The following is a 9,093-nucleotide window of genomic DNA, read 5'->3' on the forward strand; positions in this document are numbered from 1 at the left end:
TCTTAAAAGGTTCCTTTACTACTTTGCTTCCAAGTGCAACCCCAGCTGAAGCTGACTATATGGATGTATATATGTATGTATGCTAAAGATGAGATGGTTAGACAGCATCACTGAATCAATGGACATGAGGTTGAGCAAACCCCAGGAGATAGTGAAGGACAGGGAAGCCTGGTGTGCTGCAGTTCATGGGGTCTTAAAGAGCTGGACACGGGCTCTCTGCTACTGCCCGTTCGACAGCTAGCTGTAACTTTCATGCTGTGACAGCCGCATCCCTGAGACAAGATGGTGAAGGTCGGAGTGAACGGATTTGGCCACATCAGGCCCCTGGTCACCAGGGCTGCTTTTATTTCTGGCAAAGTGGACATCATCGCCATCAATGACCCCTTCATTGATTGACCTTCACTACATGGTCTACATGTCCCAGTATGATTCCACCCACGGCAAGTTCCACGGCATAGTCAAGGTGGAGAATGGGAAGCTTGTCATCAAGGAAAAGGCCATCACCATCTTCCAGGATTGAGATCCCGCCAACATCAAGTGGGGTGATGCTGGTGCTGAGTACGTGGTGGAGTCCACTGGGGTCTTCACTACCATGGAGAAGGCTGGGGCTCACTTAAAGGGTGGCACCAAGAGGGTCATCATCTCTGCGCCTTCTGCCGATGCCCCCATGTTTGTGATGGGCGTGAACCATGAGAAGCATAACAACACCCTCAAGATTGTCAGCAATGCCTCCTGCACCACCAACTGCTTGGCCCCCCTGGCCAAGGTCATTCATGACCACTTCGGCATCGTGGAGGGACTCATGACCACCATCCACGCCATCAATGCCACCCAGAAGACCGTGGATGGCCCCTCCGGGAAGCTGTGGCGTGATGGCCGAGGGGCTGCCCAGAACATCATCCCTGCTTCTACTGGCGCTGCCAAGGCCGTGGGCAAGGTCATCCCTGAGCTCAACGGGAAGGTCACTGGCATGGCCTTCCACGTCCCCACCCCCAACGTGTCCATTGTGGATCTGACCTGCCGCCTGGAGAAACCTGCCAAGTATGATGAGATCAAGAAGGTGGTGAAGCAGGCATCAGAGGGCCCTCTCAAGGGCATTCTAGGCTACACTGAGGACCAGGTTGTCTCCTGCAACTTCAACAGCGACACTCACTCTTCTACCTTCGATGCTGGGGCTGGCATTGCCCTCAACGACCACTTTGTGAAGCTCATTTCCTGGTACGACAATGAATTCGGCTACAGCAACAGGGTGGTGGACCTCATGGTCCACATGGCCTCCAAGGAGTAAGGTCCCCGGACCCCCAGCCCCAGCAGGAGCACGAGAGGAAGAGAGAGTTCCTCAGCTGCTGGGGAGTCCTTGCCCCACCTTGATCCTCCACCACACTGAGAATCTCCCGACCTCCACAGTTTCCATCCCCAAGGCCCTGAGGAAGGGGAGGGGCTTAGGGAGCCCTGCCTTGTCATGTACCATCAATAAAAGTACCCTATACCACCCCCCCAAAAGAGGTGGACATGGCATAGAAATTGAACAACAAAGACAATGACAATACAACAACAACAATATATTTAACAAACACAAATAGCACTTTATTCACATATTTAGCACATTCAGTCCCCTTATATCACCATTTTATAGATGAGGAAACGGAGGCAAAGAAAACTTAAGGAACTTGTCTAAGACCAAACAGCTGACAATTGGAAGAGTCATGATTCAAACCCACAGAGTTTGGCTCCAGATTTTGTGCCTGTAACCAGCACAGGATGCCTCCACCTGGAGCATTTCCCCTCTACTCCTTCCATTGCTGAGTCCAAGTTCACTCTGCTCACCGCACAATGGACCAATAAACAGAGATGAAGTGTTGAGGCAAGGAAAACGACTTTATTCAGAAAGCCAGCAGACTGAGAAGATAGCAGACTAGTATCCCCCCAAAACCATCTTATCGGGGTCTGGATGCCAGTTTCTTTTATAGACCAGAGAAGGGGAGGAGATGAGGAAGTAAAGTAAAAAGGACATAAGTGTTGCAAGTATCGCCTGGAATGGCCAGCCTTTGGGAGGGATGTGTTAATTTATTCCCTCTTACAGTCATTCACCGGTGGTCAGGGCCAGGATGGTTCCCTGAACAAAGACACTTTGGTTTAACATTCAAGCAGAGAGGCAGGGTTCTCCAGGCAGGCCATTATATAGACAGTATCTTTTTTGTGAACAAAAGCAACAGGAAGCAAAGGTTAGAGTAAAAAGACACATCCAACATGGAGTCAAATTTGGCTCTTTCCTGTAATACTTGTAGAACTTCTCATGGCTGCCTTTGTTTCCCCTCCAAGCCTCAGCTCAAATGAAGTTTCTGGGGAGAATTCATCATCTAAGTCAAGTAGCAATTCTCCCTCTGCCCCTCTCTCTCGGTGGGTCAAGTTTTATCTACCCTGCTTTGTTTTCTGCCTAACATTTATGATCGTGAAAACAATCTTTTGAACAGTGAAAACAATTTCTTTTTGTCCTTATTCCCTATTATATCCCCAGAATCTAGAGCATTACTTGAAATATTTAATAAATATTTCCTGAAAGAATGAATACATGTACTTTCTGTCTTCTGCATTGTAACTGTGGACACAGATGCAATCAACTCAAACTTACCATTATCATTAGCAATTTGCTTCATAACCACTCACTCCTGCAAGAGAGTAACATGAGTTTAGCCCATATCAGCATAACTCAGCCACTTTTGTTTATTTATTGGTGCCTGAATATATCTGAGTTCCTAAAAACATCCTGTAACTAATGAAGGGCACTGTTTGCTGATACTTAACTGCTTCCTAGAAACTTGCTCAGAAAAACAAAGTGGTAGAAGTCTGTAGGATCTAAGTTATATTAGGTCTGATACTATAATGCCTGAAATCAGTATTACCTAGGATTATGGTGGTGGTTGTTTGAGTAATATAGAAGTTGTTCAAAGTTGGTTAAGATAAAAGCTGTAGAAAATTTAGGAAAACTGAGCATTCTTGGTTAGCAAGGTTTGTTTGTTTTTGCCTAAAAATTTAATTATGTGCTTTATTTCTCTTCCTCCTCTATCAGCTTGCCTTTCTTCCTACCTCATTTCTCCCTTACTACAACCTCATCACATCGACACCTCACTCCTTTTTCTCTCTTTTCTTTCTTTCTTTCTTCCTTGCTACCTCATTGCACGCCGTATTTGAGACAGGTCATTGTATATCTTTGTTCCTTGCTAGCAGTCTTATCTCTTAATTTCATGCCATCTCCTTTGTCCTTCCCAACAAGGCATCAGGTAAGGCCCTATTCTATCTTCCCTAGCCCAGCAGGACCTCAAACCTCCATCTCCAGTCTCTCCTTCTAATTCCACACTGAGCCTGTCACAAAAGCAATGTCACCATGGTTACAGATCTGATCTCACTATATTCTAGCATCTGGGATTCAGATTCTTATGCAGTGCTCACTCAGTCCATAATGGATTTATGAATAAACACTCTGTAGTCATTTCTTCAAGTTGTTTACCTACACACATCGTTGTTTGTCTCTATTATAGTCACCATCACTGGAATCTACACAGTTAAGAAACACTTCATTTATAAAATATCACATCAGTGAGGAAGGAATTCCCTGACCTGTGTGTATGAAAGCTTAACTATGTCTATGGAGTGAAATAGCTGCTTCAAACTGATGATAGTTGATAAGGGGGATTTCTTATCAAAAGGTTTTGAATGATGCTTGTTTTGCTTCTCCTGGTCAGTAGCACTACCTCAGCTCCTAGGGTTTAGCATCATAATCATCTTTTCCTCAGGGGAAAAATATATCATGTAGACTCCATCAATGGTCTACAATTCTCCATACTTGGAAGATGCTGTCCCCATGAGTCCTTGGAGTCAGTCCAGGTGTGTCCATATGTCCGTAGCAAGTGATTTGGGAACCAACAAAAAACTTGCTGCAACCTTCACTATGATTAATGCAGATTATCTCTCAGCTAAACAAAACAAACTGAGAAAAAAATTTTTTTAGAATTAACAGGAAAGTTGCAAACATAATACAAGTGTTCCCTTATACTTTCATTTCACTTCCCCTTATGTAAAGATCATACACAGTCATAGTATAATTGTCAAGAATAGGATATTAACATTGGTATGATATTAGTAAATAAGCAACAGTTCTTATTTGAACTTCACCAGTTTTCACTGATTTTTGTTTTTCTGTTCTGATATCCATGACATGTAAAAGGCTTTCATTTAAATTCTGTCCTTTGCCCAAAATAAATTAACCTGGAGAATATTTGCAGTGACAGAGAGGGGTTTGCAGGTATTTATAAAGCAAATGTAGAAAAGGAAATGGCAACCCACTCCAGTACTCTTGCCTGGAAAATCCCATGGATGGAAGAGCCTGGTGGGCTACAGTCCATGGGGTCGCAAAGAGTCAGACACGACTGAGCGACTTCACCTTCATAAACTAAATAATAGAGAGGAGCCAGACCCTGCCTGGTGATTACTGAGTGGATAGGAAGAGCAGGTGGCCTGAGGCACATCTTTTAACTTTAGGCTTCTTAATTGTGCCTCAACCTTTTTGGAACTTTAAAAGAATCATATAAAGATAACATATTTGATAAGCTGAAGCCAAAGATTTTTTCTTACTCTGCTAATACGAACTGCTAATTCTCTCTGATTTTTCCCCACTCTGGAACAAGCACTTCTGAGCATTGTACAGTAATGTTCTCATGTAATCCCCCAGATGCTATTAGAATCCCCATTTTACTGTAAGGAGAGTGATGCTTAGATATTGTGTCAGTTCTCAAAGTCATTCAACTTGTAGATGTTAAAGCCATCTTTGGAACCTATGCCTTCTTGCTATAAAATGACACACAATATAAAATCTTCCTCTGCTGCTTTCTCTCCTCCTCCACTTTCTTCTCTTTTTCCTCAATGCAAGATAGATTTCTGAACTATGATTCAAGAAGGTACATGTACCCCAGTGTCCATAGCAGCACTATTTATAACAGCCAAAACTTGGAAACAAGCAAAATGTCCATTGACAGATGAATGGATAAAGAAGACATATATACACATACATATATAAAGAAGATATATAAATATTTATTTATATGATATATAAATATATAATTATTTTTAAAAGTCTATATATATAAAAAAACAAGTCTCTCTCTCTCTCTCTATATATATATATATAGACTTCCTAGGTGGTGCTAGTGGTAAAGAACCTGCCTGCCAATGCAGGAGATGTAAGAGACACAGGTTTGATCCCTGCGTCAGGAAGATCCTTGGGAGGAGGGGATGGCAACATACTCCAGTATTCTTGCCTGGAGAATCTCCATGGACAGGGGAGCCTGGCTGGCTACAGTCCATAGGATCACAAAGAGTTGGACAGAACTGAAGCAAATTAGCATGCATATAGTATAGATATATACACACAGCAATATACACACTACTTCTTATGGCTACATACTACTTAGCCATAAACAAAGGAAAAAATAGTGCCATTTGCAGTGACCGGAATGGACCTAGGGATTATCATACCAAGTGAAATAAGTCAGAGAAAGACAAATATCATATGACATTGCTTATATGTGGAATCTAAAAAAATTATACAAATGAACGTATTTACAAAACAGAAATATAGTCACAGACACAGAGAAAAAACTTGTGGATAGCAAAGAAGAAGGGGATGGGGAGGGATAAATTAGGAGTCTAGGATTTAGATACACACTACTACATATAAAATAGGTAACCAACAAGGACCTACAGTATAGAAGAAGGAACTATGTTCAGTATCTTATGATAATCTGTAAGGGAAAAGAATCTGAAAAAGAATATGTGTGTGTGTGTGTGTGTGTGTGTGTGTGTATGAATCACTTTGTTATACCCTTGAAACTAACAAAACACTGTAAATCAACCATACTTCAATTTAAACAAGTAGATTAGGACTTCTCTGGTGTTTCGGTGGCTAAGACTCTGTGTTTCTAATGCAGGGGGCCCAAGTTTGATTCCTGGGCAGGGAACCAGCTCCCACATGCTGCAACTGAGCTGGCCTGCTGCAACTAGTGTTCCTGTGTGGCACAACAAAGATTAAAGATCTCATGTGCTGCAATGGATACGCAGTGCAGCCAAATTAAAAAAATACAAAAAAAAAAAAAAAGAATCTGCCAAAGAATTTTAAAAAATAGATTAAAGAAAGATAAATATCTGAGCTCTAAGTCAAGACCACACTGACACAATTTCAGTAAGAAGTATGAATGTATCTTCAGGATTTCTTAGGACGTGCTGAACCTCACTGACAATCCATTAACTAAAAAACCAAACATTTAATAGGGATTTGCCAATAAGGAAATGCAGGCGTGAGCACTGGGAATCAGGGAACACAGCCTGGTTCTGTCCTAGATACTCACAGGTAGCAAGGAGATGATGGTTAAGTAAATGACTGACAGGAGGAATTACAGATGCAATAGTAGAGGTGAATGCAAGGTGCAGAAGTGGAGAAAGTCTGCCTTTACTGTGCCTGATAGATAGCTACAATTGTCAAAATGTAAGAAACAAATATAAGGGATTTCCCTAGTGGTCCAGTGGTTAAGAACCTTCCTTCCAATTCAGGGGACGTGGGTTTGATCCCAGGTGGGGGAACTAAGATCCCACATACCTCAGGGTAACTAAACCCACGTGCAGCAACTAAGACCCAACAAAGCCAAAAAAACACAAGAGAGAGAGAGAAACAAAGTTGAATTAATCTATAATATATGATGGCTTCACAGCTAAAATAATTTCTGAACAAAATCTATACTATGTGTTATCCATTACTCTTAAATTATTTCCAACTATACGGAATGTTCAGAAACCTTAAAATGTCAGTCAACCCATGGTATGGACATTGAGGTTACGGACACCGTCCCCTTAAAATATACACCACAATCACAGTGCCTTTGGCCATAGTTGCTTCCTGTATGATCTTGATATCACAACTCTTGTAAAAGTTTTCATCTTTATCTGAGCCACCCCTAGTAGTCAGGATTATTTGAAAGAGCCCTTCCTTGTCAGAACAGGGCCCCAACTTGGAGGCCCAATCAGCAGGAAATTGATCTCTTGTGTCTGTCACAGAAGTATGAAGCTCTGCATGGTGCAGTGTCGTGTTACGGGTGCAGGTGCATTGCTGAAATGACGTGCTGATGGCCAGGGGGTGAGGAAGCCCTGTTCTCTTTCACAGCTGAAGACAGAAGTGTTGCAAAGACAAGGAGGAGAACTGGCATGCTTCACATACCTCAGTGTTGAAAACAATCAGAGGTGGGGGAATGGGAGGAAAATCAAATTTCTATGAAGAGATGTCAGCAGTAAATTTAATGCAGGTGCAATATTCTTCAAACAAAGGACATTTTGTTTCTACCTTCTGTGGCTCTCTGAAAACCGGCCCCTGCCTCCTCCCTGCTGTGTGTTTTTCTTTTTATCAGTGTAAGGTAGATTAAAATGTTGATACCCTTCCTGGGCAAAAGTATTTTTAATGTTCTTAGTACAATTGTTGAAGAAGTATTAACTTCCTTCAGCAGTAACCTTCTGGGTGTGTAACAGAGCTTTCTCTACCCTACGGTTCAATTAGTTTGTTAAGCTTTGTGCTTTCCTGATTGCTTCCATATATTACTGTGACATACTTTTTACCATTTGTTTGCCTTTGAATCTATATAGAGAAAATAAAAATTTTAGAAAGAAAAAGAAAAGAAGAAATTAAAGAATGAAAAGCCAAGCATTTACTTAGCCAAAGTAGCAATCTTATCACTTAAAAAATAACAAAAATCCCCATCAAATAAAGACTATTTTATGAGACATATACAGAAGTGCAAGTTATTCACCCTCCCTTATTTAAAGGCTGTCATAGGCAGAGTGATTGCAGAGCAATCAAGAGGTGTGACTTTCTGATTGGTGTTACTTGGTGATTGCCTAGTGATTTGTTAGACTCCACTCGGATAACAGTTTACCAGAGAAGGATTTCCTGTGTCACTAATGGAGCTTAACTTCAGGCTTTACCTGACTTTGTGAGAGGCCTTAGCAAGCCATTAGAGGTGTGTCAAGTTTTCTTGTGTGGTGACTCGTTTTATTGGGGTTACATAAGGGATATATCATGAATGTCATGATGCTCTTACTCTGGGTGAACCGACACAGAAGGCCAGTTCCTTTACTAGGCGTTCTCTACAAGGACAGCTAGCAGTCATTGAACGACACACGGACGTGACTGAAATGCTGTACTATATTCATAACATTTCTAAAATTTGCAAAATCAAGACATTTCAATTCCAGTTGACTTTCCCTTCTTATTCCAACATTTCCTGTCAAGCTCACACCACCTGCCCTTCCCCACTTCCCATCCCAAGTGGGAGTAACACTCTAGGGGTTGGGAAAGTTGGGGGTACGGTGTTATGGCTTATGATCACTTCCGTGTACAGTTAAGCCATTGCTAGCTGTCCTGGTGTTAACACTCCTACTGCCTACTATGCCAGTACACCCAAGAGTAATAATGTGACCACATTGATAACTCATCACTTAGTGTCTCCAGCTAAATGAATCACTACACAAGAACACATGAAATGCCCTCTACCTCTGCAGTTCATGTGTGACAGAAATTTGATAGTTTCCAAACTTGATACCAACCTAAACATTTAAACAATATTATCAATACCAGGTCGTGTAACTAAAAAGCAACTTTTCTAAAGTATAAATAACAACAAATTTATTTTTTAAAAATCAATGCTGCAGGAGAAAAAGACTAAATTATCTCCTTTGTGTTTCTATAGAAAATATTACAAAATGATCACAGCAAAACATTTTGTTCAACTGTCACCACGTAGGGTGTTGGCCATGTGCAAACCAAGGCTGTTATGTTACGGAAAGTGGTGTGAGAAATTAAGAAAGGTGGGATCTGCATTTCTTTTCTCTTCTTTGAGCCAAGTCCCACCAGAGAAAAATGAGTCAGACTGTGATGAGACCATCTGCAAGCAGAGATGGATTAACAAAGTAACTGGGCTGAGAGACACACTTCCTGCAGGTGACCTGGAAGCAAAGTTGAGTGAAACTCTCATGGTTTGAACATTGGAGGCTAGA

At 41.6% G+C, this 9,093-nt stretch overlaps 1 pseudogene across 1 annotated transcript; it reads left to right on the top strand.

Annotated features, from left to right (window-relative positions):
* Nucleotides 1-282: 282 nt before the first annotated feature.
* LOC122447449 lies at nucleotides 283-1,491 on the top strand (annotated as a pseudogene). The gene has a single exon (XR_006271235.1). The product of XR_006271235.1 is annotated as a glyceraldehyde-3-phosphate dehydrogenase-like (transcript).
* Nucleotides 1,492-9,093: the final 7,602 nt, after the last annotated feature.

The sequence above is a fragment of the Cervus canadensis genome, chromosome 9, assembly GCF_019320065.1.
Source record: "Cervus canadensis isolate Bull #8, Minnesota chromosome 9, ASM1932006v1, whole genome shotgun sequence".
Taxonomy (NCBI): domain Eukaryota; kingdom Metazoa; phylum Chordata; class Mammalia; order Artiodactyla; family Cervidae; genus Cervus; species Cervus canadensis.